General features: G+C 39.1%; 1 long non-coding RNA gene and 1 pseudogene across 1 annotated transcript in view; one reads left to right on the top strand and one right to left on the bottom strand.

Moving 5' to 3' along the window:
• The window catches only part of LOC129024514 (uncharacterized), a 28429-nt gene that overhangs the window by 4382 nt on the left and 7257 nt on the right, over nt 1–16790 (top strand). The window lies entirely within an intron of this gene.
• LOC129024512 (double-strand-break repair protein rad21 homolog) lies at nt 12507–14395 on the bottom strand (annotated as a pseudogene).

Genomic DNA, 16790 nt, shown 5'->3' with positions numbered 1-16790 from the left:
AAACTCCATACCCATTAAATGCTAACTGCCCATCCCCTCCTCGTAGCCCCCAACAACCACTGTTCTACTTTCTGTCTCTATGAATTTGACTACTCTAGGTACATCATGTAAGTAGAATCATACAATATTTGTCCTTCTGTGGTTGACTTATTTCACTTAGCATAATGTCTTTAAGGTTCATCTATGTTGTCCATGTGTCAGAATTTCTTTAGTTTTTAAGACTGAATATTTTATTGTATATATATTATATATAAATACACATTTTGTTTAGTCATCTGTTAATGGAGACTTGGGTTGCTTTCACCTTTTGCCTATTGTGAATCATACTGCTATGAACGTGGGTATACAAGTATCTCTTTGAGTCCCTGCTTTCAGTTCTTTTGTGCCCAGAAGTGGAATTGCTAGGTCCCATGGTGTGATGATTAGTTTTAGGTGTCAACTTGTCTGGATTAAGGAATAACTAGAGAACAGGTGAAGCATTATTTTTTGGTGTTTCTGTGAGTGTGTTTACAGAGGATATTGACATGTGAGTGTGAGTGGACTAAGTGGGGAAGATTTGCCCTCAATGTGGGCAGGCACCATCTAATCAGCTGGAGCCAGGATAGAATAAAAATAGCAGAAAGATTTTTCTTGCTCTTGCAGGTAGGATACACTCTTCTCCTGCCCTTAGACATCAGCACTCCAGGCTCTTTATCCTTTGGACTCTAGCAGCCCCCTGGGTTCTCATGCCTTCAGACTTGAATGGGGTCATGCTACTGGCATTCTAAGGTCTCCAATTTGCAGAAAGCCTGTTGTGGGACTTAGCCTCCATAATCACATGAGCCAATTCCCCTAATAGATCCCCTCTTGTATCTTTCTCTCTATATATAGCCTATTGGTTTTGTCTCTATGGAGAACCTTGACTAATATACATGGTAATTCTATGTTTGATTTGTTGAGAAACTGTCATACTCTTTTTGACAGTGGTTGCACCATTTTACATTCCTACAGCAATGCCCAAGAGTTCCAATTTCTCCATATCCTTGCCAACATTTGTTATTTTCTGTTTTTTATAATAGCCATCCTAAGGGGTGTGAAATGGTATTTCATTGTGGTTTTGATTTGTATTTCTCTAGTGGTTAGTGATGTTGAACATCTTTTCATATGTTTACTGGTCATTTGTATAACTTCTTTAAAGTTCAGATTCTTTGCCCATTTTTAAATCAGATTTTTTTGTTGTTGTTGAGTCATAGCAGTTCTTTATATATTCTGGATATTAGTCCCTTATCACATATATGATTTGCAAATATTTTCTCCTATTCTGTGGGTTGCCTTTTCACTCTGCTGATAGTGTCCTTTGATATACAAAAGTTTTTAATTTTGATGGAGTCCAACTCATATAATTTTAAATTGTTGCCTGTACTTTTGATATCAGATACAAGAAATCTTTGCTAAATCTTGTTATGAAACTTTCCCTCTATGTTTTCTTCTAAGAGTTTTATAGTTTTAGCTCTTACATTTAGGTCTTTAATCTAATTTGAATTTGAATTAATTTTTGCATGGTGCAAGGTAAGGGTCCAACTTCATTTTTTTCTATGTGGACCTACAGTTTTCCCAGCACCATTTGTTGAAAAGACTTTCTTTTCCCCATTGGATGGTCTTGGCACCCTTGTTGAGAATTATTTGACCGTATATGCGAGGGTTTATTTCTAGGCTCTTTATTATTCCATTAGTCTGTATGTCTGTCTTTATGCCACATGGTTTTGATTACTGTAGCTTGTAGTTTTGAAATCAGGAAGTGAGAGACCACCAAGTTAAAAAAAAATTTTTTTTTTCAAAATTGTTTTGGTTCTTTGTGATTCCTTGAATTTCCATATGAATTTTAGGGTTGATTTTTCTATTTCTGCAAAAACATAATTAGGATTTTATTTAATAATAGGGATTGCATTGAATTTGTAGATCACTTTGGGTAATATTGACATCTTAACAATTTTAAGTCTTCCAACTCATTAATATGGGATGTATTTCCATCTATTTGTGTCTTCTTTAGCTTCTTTCAGCAACATTTTGTAGTTTTCTGTGTACAAGTCTTTCACTTCTTTGGTTAAGTTTATTTCTAAGAATATTAATATTTTCGATGCTACTGTAAATGGAATTGTTTTCTTAATTTCCTCTTCAGATTGTTTAATGTCAATATAGATACATAACTCATTTTTGTGTGTTGATTTTGTATTCTGCAACTTTGCTGAATTCATTTACTAGTTCTAACAGTTATTTTGGGGACATATTTACAGTGTTCTACCTGTAAGATCATATCCTCTGCAAACAGAGATAATATTACTTCTTCCTTTCCAATTTGGATGCCTTTTGTTTCTGTCTTGCCTAATTGTTCTGGCTAAAAATTCCCATGCAATGTTGACTATTTATCTGGGAATGTCTTAATTTGTCCCTCATTTCTGAAGGGCAGTTTTGCAAGATGTAGAATTATCTGTTGACATTAAAAAAAACATTCCTGTGAGTTTCCCAACTGCGGAAGTGGGAAAGGTAGACCCTCCTCTCCTGAAGACACACCCCCACTGGAGAGGCTGAAGGTCTGTTTGCAGGTGAAGTTTCCAGCTTTACCTGGAGCTGAGTCAAGTTAGAGAGCCGAGTGAAATACAGAGGTAGAGGACCCAGGAACTTGCTGGGACCCAAGCAGCCCATTCCTGCCTGGCACCACAGGGATCCATCTGGAGGGCAGCCAGAGGAGCAGGGGGTGAAACTCCACAGGGAGAAGGAATTCTCTAGCTGAACTTTGTAACAATTTGAATGTGGCGAGAAGCCTCCTGGCCAGAACTCAGCGGAGGGCGTGAACTGGGCATGCATACTTCACAGGCAGGGAGAAGAATTAAAGCCCTTTTCTCTCACAGCTGGGAGGCGGATAGCCTTGAGCAAGTTTTCAAGCCCTTCTCACTCTCGGCCTGGAAACAGACTTGGGGCTGTTGGTCAGGGCATGGTGGGAATGAGACCTGCCCTTCAGTTTGTGTGGGAGCTGGGTGAGGCCTGTGACTGCCGGCTTTCCCCCACTTCCCTGACAACCTGCATGACTCAGCAGAAACAGCCATAATCCTCCTAGGTACACAACTCCAGTGACCTGGGAATCTCACCCACATCCTCCACAGCAGCCTCAGCAAGACCCACCCAAGGAGAGTCTGAGTTCAGACACGCCTAGCCCTTCCCCCATCTGATGGTCCTTCCCTATCCACCCTCGTAGTGGAAAACAAAGGGCATATAATCTTGGGAATTCTAGGGCCCTGCACACCACCAGTCCCTCTCCACGCTACTACAGCTGATGCTTTCTGGAAAGCACCACTTCCTGGCAGGAGACCAACCAGCACAAAAATAGAGCATTAAATCACCAAAGCTAAAGACCCTCATGGAGTCCATTGCACCCTCCGCCACCTCCACCGGAACAGGTGCTGGTATCCACGGCTGAGATACCCAGTAATATGACAATACAAGGCTCTTCTACACCCCCCAAAAATTACACTACTTCACCAGCAATGGATCCAAACCAAGAAGAAATACCTGGTTTACCTGAAAAAGAATTCAGGAGGTTAGTTATTAAGCTAATCAGGGAGGGACCAGAGAAAGGCGAAGCCCAATACAAGGAAGTTCAAAAAATGATACAAGAAGTGAAGGGAGAAATATTCATGGAAATAGAGAGCTTAAAGAAACCACAGTCAAAAACTCAGGAAACTTTGGACACACTTTTAGAAATGTGAAATTCTCTGGAAAGTCTCAGCAATAGAACTAAACAAGTAGAATAAAGAAATTCAGAGCTTTAAGATAAGGTCTATGAATTAACCCAATCCAGCAAAGACAAAGAAAAAAGAATAAGGAAATATGAACAAAGCCTCCAAGAAATCTGGAATTATGTTAAATGACCAAACTTAAGAATAATCAGTGTACCTGAGGAAGAAGAGAATTCTAAAAGCCTGGAAAACATATTTAGGGGAATAATCGAGGAAACCTTTCCTGGCCTTGCGAGAGACCTAGATGTCCAAATACAAGAAGCACAAAGAACACCTGGGAAATTCATCGCAAAAAGATATTCACCTAGGCACTTCGTCATCAGGTTATCCAAACTTAAGACCAAGGAAAGAATCTTAAGAGCTGTGAGACAGAAGCACCAGGTTACCTATAAAGGAAAGCCTATCAGATTAGCAGCAGATTTATCAGCAGAAACCCTACAAGCAAGAAGGGATTGGGGACCTATCTTCAGCCTCCTCAAACAAAATAATTATCAGCCAAGAATTTTGTATCCAGAGAAACTAAGTATCATATATGAAGGAAAGATACAGTCATTTTCAGACAAACAAATGCTGAGAGAATTCGCCATTACGAAACCACCATTACAAGAACTGCTAAAAGGATCTCGAAATCTTGAAACAAATCCTGAAAACACATAAAAACAGAACTTCTTTAAAGCATAAATCGTAGAGGACCTATAAAACAAAAATATAAGTTAAAAAGCAAAAACAACAAAAACCAAAGTACACAAGCAACAAAGAGCATGATGAAAGCAACAGTACCTCACATTTCAATACTAACATTGAATATAAATGGTCTAAATGCTCCGCTTAAAAGATACAGAACTGCAGAGTGAATAAGAACTCACCAACCAACCATCTGCTGCCTTCAGGAGACTCACCTAACACATAAGGACTCACATAAACTTAAAGTAAAGGGGTGGAAAAAGGCATTTCATGCAAATGGACACCAAAAACGAGCAAAGCAACAGCAGTTAAAAAAGACAAAGAGGGACAGTATATAATGGTAAAAGCCCTTTCCAACAGGAAAATATCACAATCCTAAACATATAGGCACCTAACACTGGAACTCCCAAATTAATAAAACAGTTATTAATACACCTAAGAAATGAGATAGATAGCAACACAATAATCATGGGTGACTTCATTACTCCACTGACAGCCATGGACAGTTCATTAAGGCAGAAAGTCAACAAAGAAACAATGGATTTAAACTATACGTTGGAACAATTGGACTTAACAGATATATATAGAACATTTCATCCAACAACTGCAGAATAAAACATTCTATTCAACAATACATGGAACTTTCTCCAAGATAGACTATATGATAGGCCATAAAATGAGCTTCAATAAATTTAAGAAAATTGAAATTATATCAAACACTCTCTCAGACCACAGTGGAATAAAACTGGAAATCAACTTCAAAGGGAACCTTCAAAACCATGCAAATACATGAAAAGTAAATAACCTGGTACTGAATGAGCATTGGGTCAAAAATGAAATCAAGATGGAAATTAAAAAACTCTTCAAACTGAATGACAGTAATGCCACAACTATCAAAACCTCTGGGATTCAGCAAAGGCAGTGCTAAGAGGAAAGTTCATAGCCCTAAACGCCTACATCAAAGTCTGAAAGAGCACAAACAGACAATCTAAGGTCATACCTCAAGGAACTAGAGAAACAAGAACAAATCAAACCCAAACCCAGCAGAAGAAAGGAAATCACCAAGATCAGAGCAGAACTAAGTGAAATTGAAACAAACAAAAATACAGAAGGTAAATGAAATGAAAAGCTGGTTCTTTGAAAGCCAAATAAAATTGATAGACCATTAGCAAGATTAACCAAGTAAAGAAGAGAGAAAATCCAAATAAGCTCAGTAAGAAATGAGATGGGAGAGGGCCGGGTGCGGTGGCTCACGCCTGTAATCCCAGCACTTTGGGAGGCCAAGGTGGGCAGATCATGAGGTCAGGAGATCGAGACCATCCTGGCTAACACAGTGAAACCCCGTCTCTACTAAAAATAGAAAAAAAATTAGCTGGGCGTGGTGGCAGGTGCCCGTAGTCCCAGCTACTCAGGAGGCTGAGGCAGGAGAATGGCATGAACCCAGGAGTGGAGGTTGCAGTGAGCCGAGATGGCGCCACTGCACTCCAGCCTGGGGGACAGAGCGAGACTCCATCTCAAAAAAAAAAAAAGAAAGAAATGAAATGGGAGATATTACAACTGACACCACAGAAATACAGAAGATCATTCAAGGCTGCTATGAATACCTTTATGCACATAAACTAGAAAACCTAGAAGAGATGGATAAATTCCTGGAAAAATACAACCCTCCTAGTTTAAATCAGGAAGGATTAGATACCCTGAACAGAACAACAACAAGCAGTGAGATTGAAATGGTAATTAAGAAAATTACCAACAAAAAAAGTCCAGGACCAGACGGATTCACAGCAGACTTCTAGCAGACATTCAAATAATTGGTATCAATCCTTTTGACACTATTTTACAAGACAGAGAAAGAAGGAACCCTCCCTAATTCGTTCTATGAAACCAGCATCATCCTAACACCAAAACCAGCAAAGAACATAACCAAAAAAGACAATTACAGACCAATATTTTTGATGAACACAGATGCTAAAATCCTCAACAAAATACTAGCTAACCAGTTCTAACAACGTATCAAAAAGATAATCCACCATGATCAAGTAAATTTTGTACCAGGGATGCAGGGATGGTTTTACATACACAAGTCAATAAATGTTATACACCACATAAACAGAATTAAAAACAAAAATCATGTGATCATCACAATACATGCAGAAAAAGCATTTGACAAAACCCAGCATTCCTATATGAGTAAAACTCTCAGTAAAATCGGCATACAAGGGACATACCTTAATGTAATAAAATCCATCTATGACAAACCCACAGCCAGCATAATACTGAATGAGGAAAAGTTGAAACCATTCCCTCTGAGAACTGGAACAAGACAAGCATGCCCACTCTCACCACTCCTCTTCAATATAGTACTGGAAGTCCTAGCCAAAGCAATCAGACAAGAGAAAGAAATAAAGGTCATCCAATTGGTAAAGAGGAAGTCAAACTGTCACTGTTTGCTGATGATATGATCATGTTAGATATGAGTTCTAAATTTCTTTTCAAAGAATTAATATGTCAGTATGTTCAATTCTTTGCCTTCTACTTTTAAACTTAACTTCCTCATAAAGCAACCTTTTTCGGTTACCTACTCCACCCTGACTCATTCTGATCACCTGCTCCACCCTACATTCCAATCACCTGCTCCACCCTAACTCATTCCAATTACCTGCTATGTGCTCTGCCCTGACTCCCTCCAAAGCACTCACCCCGTCATTCTCTTTAAATTAGCCAGTCGGAATTAGTTTAGTCTGTTCGGTCTAACCCTAGCCAATAGGGGAACAACACAGCAGCAGGGGCCATGTGCGTCAGGGATAAGAACCCCTTCCCCTCGTCCAAGTGTGCGCTCACCATTGTTCCATCTGTAAGGGCACACCCTTCTATAGAGAAGTAACTAGCCTTGCTGAGAATTTAAAAGAAAATTTTATATTTGAGTGCTATTTCTTTTGTGCCACTGAAACTTTATATATAGCAGTCATTTACCTTGAAACCCCTAAAGACTCCTCCAGAAAGCTCCTAGAACTGATAAAATAATTCAGCAAAATTTCTGCATACAAGATTAATGTACACAAATAAGTAGCTCTTCTGTACACCAAAAGTGACCAAGCAGAGAATCAAATCAAGAACTCAACCCTTTTGCAATAGTTGCAAAAAAAAAAAAAAAAAAACACTTAGGAATATACCTAACCAATGAGTTAAAAGACCTTTACAAGGAAAACTACAAACACTGCTGTAAGAAATCATATATGACACAAACAAATGGAAACATCTCCCATGCTCATGGATGGGTAGAATTAATATTGTGAAAATGACCATACTGCCAAAAGCCATCTACAAATTTATTGCAATCTCTATCAGAATACCACCATCATTCTTCACAGAATTAGAAAAAACAATTCCCAAAATCATATGGAACCAAAAAAGAGCCCGCATAGCCAAAGCAAGACTAAGCAAAAAAGACAAATCTGGAGGCATCACACTAGCTGATTTCAAACTATACTATAAGGCCATATTCACCAAAACAACATGGTACTGGTATAAAAATAGGCACGTAGACCAATGGAACAGAATACAGAACCCAGAAATAAACCCAAATACTTAGAGCCAACTGATCTTCAACAAAGCAAACAAAAACATAAAGTGGGAAAAGGACACTTTTTTCAACAAATGGTGCTGGGGTAATTGGCTAGCCACATGTAGGAGAATGACACTGGATCCTCATCTCTCACCTTATACAAGAATCAACTCAAGATGGATTAAGGACTTAAACCTAAGACCTGAAACTATAAAAATTCTAGAAGATAACATTGGAAAAACCCTTCTAGACATTGGCTTCAGCAAGGATTTCATGACCAAGAACCCAAAAGCAAATGCAATAAAAAGATAAATAGCTGGGACCTAATTAAACTAAAGAGCTTTTGCACAGAAAAGGAACAATCAGCAGAGTAAACAGACAACCCACAGAGTGGGAGAAAAGCTTCAGAATCTATACATCTGACAAGGGACTAATATCCAGAATCTACAACGAACTCAAACAAATCAATAAGAAAGAAAAACCCACAATCCCATCAAAAAGTGGACTAAGGAGATGAATGTACAATTCTCAAAAGGTACACAAATGGCGAAAAAATGCTCAACATCACTAATGATCAGGGAAATGCAAATCAAAACCACAATGCAATACCTCCTTACTCCTGCAAGAATGGCCATAATAAAAAAAAAACAGTAGACGTTGGTGTGGATGTGGTAAACAGGGAACACTTCCACACTGCTGGTGGAAAGTAAACTGCTACAGCAACTATGGAAAATAGCATGGAGATTCCTTAAAGAACTAAAAGTAGAACTACCATTTGATCCAGCAATCCCACTACTGGGTACCTACCCAGAGGAAAAGAAGTCATTATTCAAAAAAGAGAACTTGCATATGTATGTTTATAGCAGCACAATTCACAACTGCAAAATCATGGAACCAACCCAAATGCCCAGCAATCAACAAGTGGATAAATAAACTGTGGTATATATATATATGATGGAATACTATGCAGCCATAAAAAGGAATGAATTAGCAGCATTTGCAGTGACCTGGATGAGATTGGAGACTATTATTCTAAGTGAAGTAACTCAGGAATGGAAAACCAAACATCATGTGTTCTCACTGATATGCGGGAGCTAAGCTATGAGGACACAAAAGCATAAAAATGATACAATGGACTTTGGGGACTTGAGGGGAAGAGTGGGAAGTGGGTGAGGGATGAAAGACTACAAATATAGTGCAGTGTATACTGCTTCGGTGACAGGTCACCAAAATCTCACAAATCACCATTAAATAACTTACTGATGTAACCAAATACCACCTGAACTCCAATAACTTATGGAAAAATAAAATAACAATTAAAAAATTTCCTTTAAATATGGTATTCAATTCCTTGTGGCCTTCAAGGTTTTTACTGAGAAATCCACTGATAATCTTATTGAAGATTCATTGTGCATGATGAGTTACTTTTCTCTTGCTTCCTTCAAGATTCTTGAGGGGGCCTTAGACTTTGTATTGTATTCCTTTACCTCTGATCTCTTGCCCCCGGTTTCTGTGAGTCTGTAGTAACCCTGCAGTGTTCCATGTCTTTGGCTTTTGTTAGAATATAACGTGTCTTGGTATGTACTGCTTTGGGTTTATCCTACCTGCAGATCATCAAGATTTTTGGATTTGTGAATCAATGCCTTTCCTCAAATTTGGGAAGTTTTCAGCCATTATTTTTTCAAATAGTTCCTCTGCTCCTTTCTTTATCCCTTCACCATCTGAGATTTCTGTAATGCATATATTGGTCAGCTTGATGGTATCCCATAGGTCTCTTAGTCTCTGTCCACTTTTCTTAATTATTATTACTATTATTTGGTCTTCAGATTCAATAATTTCAAAGGACTTATCTTCAAGTTCACTGATTCTTTTTTCTTCCTGTTTGAATCTACTGTTGAATCTCTCTAGGCGTTTTTCAATTCAGATACTGTATTTTCAGCTCCAGAATTTCTGTTTGGTTCCTTTTTATAGTTTCTCTTTGTTAATAGTCTCTTTTGTTTATGTATTGTTTTTCTGATTTCCTTTAGTTCTTTGAGTTTTCATTTAGCTCTTTGAGCATATTTAAGACATTTTGTCTTTGTCTAGTACTTCTGATGCTTGTGTTTCTTCAGGGACAGTTTCTGACAGTTTATTTTCTTCCTTTGAACGGGCCATATTTTCCTGTTTCTTTGCATGGTTTGTTATTTTTTTGTTCATTTTTAAAATTGATCATTCAAAAAAACAGCCACCTCTGCTAGTCATTACAAGTAGGTTCTGTGCCAGGGAAGACCTTCACTAATTAGCAGGGCATGCTGTCAGCTTTGGGATCAGCCCCATGTGAGGTCTTAAGGTCTTCTTAGACCTCTTCTGGCTATGCATTTTGCCTTGGCCTGGGTATCTGTTGTTGTTGTTGTTTTCCAGTTCCCGTGAATGCATGACTGCTTACAAATGTCTCAATTTCCTAAAGAGTCTCACCCCTGCTTCTCGGAGGGTGGGCTTAGATGTTCTATTGTATTCCTCTACTTCTGATCTCTTGCTCCAGGTATCTGTGAGTTTGTAGGCCCCCTGCAGTGTTCATGAGTAGTGCCCACCATTTCCTGTGGCTTTTCCTGAGCCTAAGTATCCAGCCATGTTGCTTTTCCCTGTCTGACCTCCGAATTAGGTGAAACAGAGACCAATACCTCAGGCAGCCCCTTGACAGGTTAGAATGTAGCAAATAAAGTCCACTCTCCTCTCTCTGGGGTTCCAGGGAGGGAATTGGCAGCAGGGCTGCTGCTTCCCCAGGTGTGCCAGGAGGGAAGGATGGGGTACAGGCAAGTAAAAATGTCACAAAATTTCTAACCATTTTGACTGTATCTTTTTCTTGACTACGTGTTTGCTTGGTTGCTATAGAACTCTGAGTATTTTTCAGCCTTCCTATAAAGTTATTGTAGCCAGTCTGTAATACTGTAATTTGTTTCAACTTATAACACAACTTTTATTAGAAAAGTTATACATAACATAGCATCAGCTATTTTCAAGAACAATATTAAACCCAATAAGCAGAAAAAACAGACTAACAAAATGTGTAACAAGAAACCAATGACCTTTCTAAAATCAAACATTCAATTATCTACAATGTCTTTTTACAAACAGGGAAAACTCCATGGTTTACAGGCACAGCATACTGAAAATAAATCTGCAATAGCAATTTTTTACAGTTAAACTCTCAAGAAACAGAATCATTAAAACAGTAATGAGTTCACAAATTTAAAACATTTCACGTAATTTTAAATTATTGGGTATACACTGAAGTCTGAGTTTCAAAAGTGATTTTTTTCCCACGAAAGTGTCAACACTTAAGCTAGAACTTTCAGTGTTAATTTTGCCCTAAAAAGTTAAGACATATTCTGATAATCATAATAGTCACATGATTTCTGATGCTATCTGGTCTGTTAATATAGACCTTTATTTGGATGTGTTTTTCTTCAGTTAAATTATAGGAAACTGGATATAGGATTTCGTTGCAAAGCTATTAAAGTTCCAAACACAGGAGTGTGCAGCACTGGAAAAGGAGATCAGTACTAAAACTTACAATAAATATCAGAGAAGCCATTAGTTTTTACAGCATTGTCTGCTTAAAGGTTAAGTTGACCTGGTGTATAATTTCCCATCAGTCTGTCCTTGTAGTAGGCAGGTCAATTTCTGTTTTCATGATCTGAATACTCAAATATATCCAAACATCTTTTTAAAACTTCGATTTATAGCTCCTAGAAAGTTATGCTTTTTGATAGTCACTCTATTCTAATCAGGCCTATTTCTGCTCATTTTGGAGCCTCACTAAAATGACAGATTTCAAGATAGCCAAGTTCATCAGAAAGACTCAAATGGAATGATTTACAAAATAGAACACTTTAAACCAAGTCAGTCCTATCTGTTTGTAGCTGAAGGGTATCAGTCACAACACAATTTCACGTACACCTTTGCTCATTAGGGAATTACACTTAAAACGAATCTCAAAAGGGTAACCTTTGTTATTTCAGGTACCATCCCTAAGGAGAGTGGTTAACAAGAATATTACCAGTGTTACTACTGATGGAAAGGCTTTTTTTTTTTTCTTGTGAAAGACTCATACCATAGTTTTAAATTAAACTGTCAGGCATTTTCCCAGACAGGTTTTCCTTTTCAATGCAGTAATGAAGAACTAAGATAAAAATCATGACTTTCAGCTGCCACTCAACATCATTGCATGCACCAATATTGCACACATCTGTTCTGAACTGTTAATCTTCTGAGTCCTTAGGGTGCTGTTTTCTCCATCAGAACACAAACACATCCATCTAATCAGTTTCCCTCAAAGATGAAACTGACAAATTTAATATACTGGGAAAAAATGAGAAAGAAAAAGGCAAAGACTTTGTACAGACAAAAATCTAAGTTTTCTCAAAGGGTTCTGTGTCTCCTACACATGGGGGCAATTTGTAAGCACTAGTGAACTGAACACTAGCTATAATGCTTCTAGCTCCTCATAAAATATGGAACTTTGGCCCGGGTGTTGCGATGATGTTACTGTACAGTTCTTCCTGTGTCAGCTCAATAGCTTGCTGCTTTTTAAGAACCAAGAAGCTGTAGAACTTTGCAGCAGCTTGTTTTCTGTTTGTGTTTTGATATAACTCAAGCAAACTGATAGATTCAGCTCCAGTTTTAGCAAGAGCTCACTGAAGACCATGAAGCATCTGCTGAGTCCTTTTCTTCCATCTTCTTTCTTCCTGATCTTGATCACCCCCTGAAACATCTTCATCCTTTTCCCCTTCATCATCTTTTTTTCCCCTTTTCTTTCTCATTCTCTTTTTCTGGCAGAAGTTCTAACTCTGGTATTAGCTGACAGATATTTGGAGGTGGTTCTTGGGGAAGCTCTACAGGCAGTATTTCCATCTGCTCAACCTGCTGAGGAGGCATCACAGGCTCTGGGTTAATTTGTCCAGCTTTTCACTTAACTCCCTGAGGTGGTGGTGGAGGCATAGCTGACTCATCCAGGTTTGTTCTGCTGGCCTCATCACTGACTTCTGGAGATGGCTTGGCTCTTCCAAAATGGGCTTATCAATAACATCATGCTACTGGTGTAGCTGTTGCTGGTCCTCTCTAGGAACCTCTGGATTTTCAAGTTCTTTGAGGAACTCATCCAAATTATCTGCCCCTCCTTTCCCCCTTTTTCTAAGGTCTTCTGGTACAAGTGATGTAAGACAGCATGTAAAGAGCTTCAGTAGTCTGTTATTCCACAAAGGCTGAGCAGGTAAAGAAAACAGTTTTTCTACTCCTCCTGTCTCTTTCCACATCACCTATTTCTTGGTGGGTGGTGCCAGGTCGAAAGTAGTAACAATATCAGAATAATCATTAAGATGGGCTCTAATTGTCTTGCTATCCAAGTTTTTGACACTGTCAACAATTAGCTTCCTCTTCCTCTTGGCGTTTGTTTCTTTAACAGTTATATCAATAGGTTCCAAATACAAATGCTTCTTCCTCATTTGGAACAAGTGTTGTTTGATCAGTCATAGTTGGCTGGTTCAACAGGATTCACTGAAGCAGGACTATCAGGCCCACCCATTGATGTATTATCATCCTTACCCATATATCATCATGTGCAGGCTGCTCTGGCAACATCACCTCTGCCTCAGAGAGGGCAGGGGGATCATCAAAGATACTACCATCATTATTACTAATAAGTTTGTCATCTAATATTCCACCATCATTTCCTTCTCCAAAATTCTTATCTTTATATTGGTCTTCATATTCTAAATGGTTAATTTTCTCATTCAGATTGCTGGTGCTCTGTTCAGACTCTAATAGGAGATTAGAAGCAGTAGTGCCTACTAACATGTCATCATCCTCAAAAGCACTGCCTTCTCTCATTATCTCACGATCATCCATTCCAAAATCGCCAAAACCATTTTCTTGTAAAATACTGATATTCCCAACTTCTTCTCTCACGGTTATTTCTTCCACTCTACTCTGACCCAGGCTGAACTTCTGGGCCACATCGATGTCATCTAACTCAGGCAGTGGCTGATAAAAGTCATGAAATTATTCAAGTAAAGTAATGGTGTTATAAGCTGCTTCCTGATTTTCCTCAGGCAGGTCAACACCTGGTCAAAAAGCCATCTTTATCTTAATGAATGCTTCATTACAGTCTGCAAGAAGATATTTGGCTTTCCTGTGATAGATTCAAATTACTCCCAGTAAGAGATGTCCTGATGTCTGTAATGCTATCTTCACCTTTGGTGAGATGATACTCTCCATGCTGCTCTCTAAATTACACTGTAACACAGGGGCTTTGGTTAGCTTCTTATCCCAATGGGCCGCTAGCCAAATTTTGGCCCGAGGCCCTCTTACTGAGGACAAAATGTGCATAGAACATTGTTCTGGTTGGCTATGAAAATAGAAGGAAACCTTGCTCTCCACTGGCAGTTGGGTGGGCTGGGTCCAGTCTGTATTATTTTTTAAATGTTTTGTCAATTGAGAAAAATGATGAAATAAGTCCCAATCATTTTAGATTTATTTGCCAAAGTTAAGGACATGCCCGGGAGACAGGTCTATGCCTTTCTCCGAAGGTGATTTTGAGGGCTCCAAATTTAAAGGGGAAAGGGTAGGATATTGAGAAGTAAACAATTTTCATGTAAGAGGGGGTAGGGAAAAATAGTCATTCATGCCTTTGTCTGGTTCAGTGAATCTGCATTTTTTAAATATAAGATAACATAGAATGGCCGCTTCGCAGATGCTGCTGCTGCCAGGAGCCCCGTACTATCAGCCATGGTCAACCCCACCTTGTTCTTCAACATCACCATAGATGGTGAGCTCTTGGGCCACATCTCCTTCAAGCTGTTTGCAGACAAGTTTCCAAAGACACCAGAAAAATTTCATGCTGTGCACACTGGAGAGAAAGGATTTGGTTATAAGGGTTCCTGCGTTCACAGAATTATTCCAGGGTTTATGTGTCAGGGTGGTGACTTCACATTGCCATAATGGCACTGGTGGCAAGCCCATCTACAGGGAGAAATTTAATGACAAGAACTTCATCCTAAAGCATACAGGTCCTGGCATCTTGTCCATGCAAATGGTGGACACAAACAGTTCCCAGTTTTTCATCTGCACTGCCAAGACTGAGTGGTTGGATGACAAACATATGGTCTTTGGCAAGGTAAAAGAAGGCATGAGTATTGTGGGGGCCATGGAATGCTTTGGGTCCAGGAATGGCAAGACCAGCAAGAAGATCACCATTGCTGATTGTGGACAACTTATTAAAGTTTGACTTGTGTTTTATCTTAACCACCAGACCACTCCTTCTGTAGCTCAGGAGAGCACCCCTCCACCCCATTTGCTGGCAATAGCCTATAATCTTTGTGCTCTCATTGCAGTTCCCTTTGGGTTCCATGTTTTCCTTGTTCCTTTCCATGTCTAGCTGGATTGCAGAGTTAAGTTTATGATATGAAATAAAACTAAATAACAACAAAAAGGCCAGGCGTGGTGGCTCACGCCTGTAATCCCAGCACTTTGGGAGGCCTAAGCGGGCAGATCACCTGAGGTCTGGAGTTCGAGACCAGCCTGACCAACATGGAGAAACTCCATCTCTACTAAAAATACAAAATTAGCCGGGCGTGGTGGCGCATGCCTGTAATCCCAGCTACTCTGGAGGCTGAGGCAGGAGAATTGCTTGAACCCAGGAGGCGGAGATTGCTGTGAGCCGAGATCGCGCCATTGCACTCCAGCCTGGGCAACAAGAGCGAAACTCCATCTCAAAATAAAAAAAATAAATAAATAAATAAATAAATAACAATAAAAAAAGATGATATAAGCAAAAGGGGCAGAGGAAGAATCTGGGGAATCTGCATTTTACATAAGATAACATAGACAAAATGAGGCAGGGGAACACTCAGATATGCATTTATGTCTGGTGGGCCGGGGGCGACTGCACCTGTAAAGATAAGCTATCAACTTGCATTGCCATGGTGAAATTTTAACAACTCACTAGGAATTTCCTTGTGGGCAAAATATGGAGTAGACATGTAGCTTTTCATCTTGTAACCATTTTATTGAGGAACCAAAAGGGGGAGGCAGGTTTGCATGACCCAGTTCCCATTTTGACTCTTGCCTTTTGCTAAATGAGTTTGGGGGGGGGTCCCAAAATTTAATTTCCTTTCAGGTTTCCCCTCTTTTTTATTTAAAATCTTTTGGAGGAAGCATTTTAAAAGGAATATGGGTTCTTGGCTACAGGTTGCTTTTTCCTCCCTTTTTTGAGCTGGTTTCCTGTTGCTGGGATAGTTTATTTCTAGAAGTTTAGGTCCCACATCGCCAGGAAGGCTCATTCCTAGGAAGTCACGTCCATTGTCGCTAAGAAGGCTCATTCGTAGGAAATTGTGTCCCACGAAGATTTTTTTTAAAAAAAAAGGGAGAGGAAAAAAGGAAAAAGGAAAGGAAAAAAGAAAGAGAAAAAAAAATATATATATAGGGACCTAGGTCAGGTTTATAGCAACAAAAGGAAAGCAAACCTGGAAGCTGGGTCAGGCTATATTACTGCTTCCTCAATTAAAGCAATTCTCTGGGCAATTATTACCCCAGCCCTTTCAGTTGTGCATTAACTTATTTGCAAGCACATACCGTAACAACATTGTAAGCAGAAACAGGACAGAACACAAATTATTATTATTCCTATCATAAGCAGTAGCTTCTGCCACCAAGTTCCCCAGGGTTCAAACCAACTACTCAACCAATTGATTAATGAGGGTTTTGGATCTGACAGGTTGGTTATCTGGGTT

Source organism: Pongo pygmaeus, chromosome X (assembly GCF_028885625.2).
Source record: "Pongo pygmaeus isolate AG05252 chromosome X, NHGRI_mPonPyg2-v2.0_pri, whole genome shotgun sequence".
NCBI classification, from domain to species: domain Eukaryota; kingdom Metazoa; phylum Chordata; class Mammalia; order Primates; family Hominidae; genus Pongo; species Pongo pygmaeus.
Note: the sequence above shows the minus strand (reverse complement) of the source record. Positions and strands in the feature narration are given on the sequence as shown.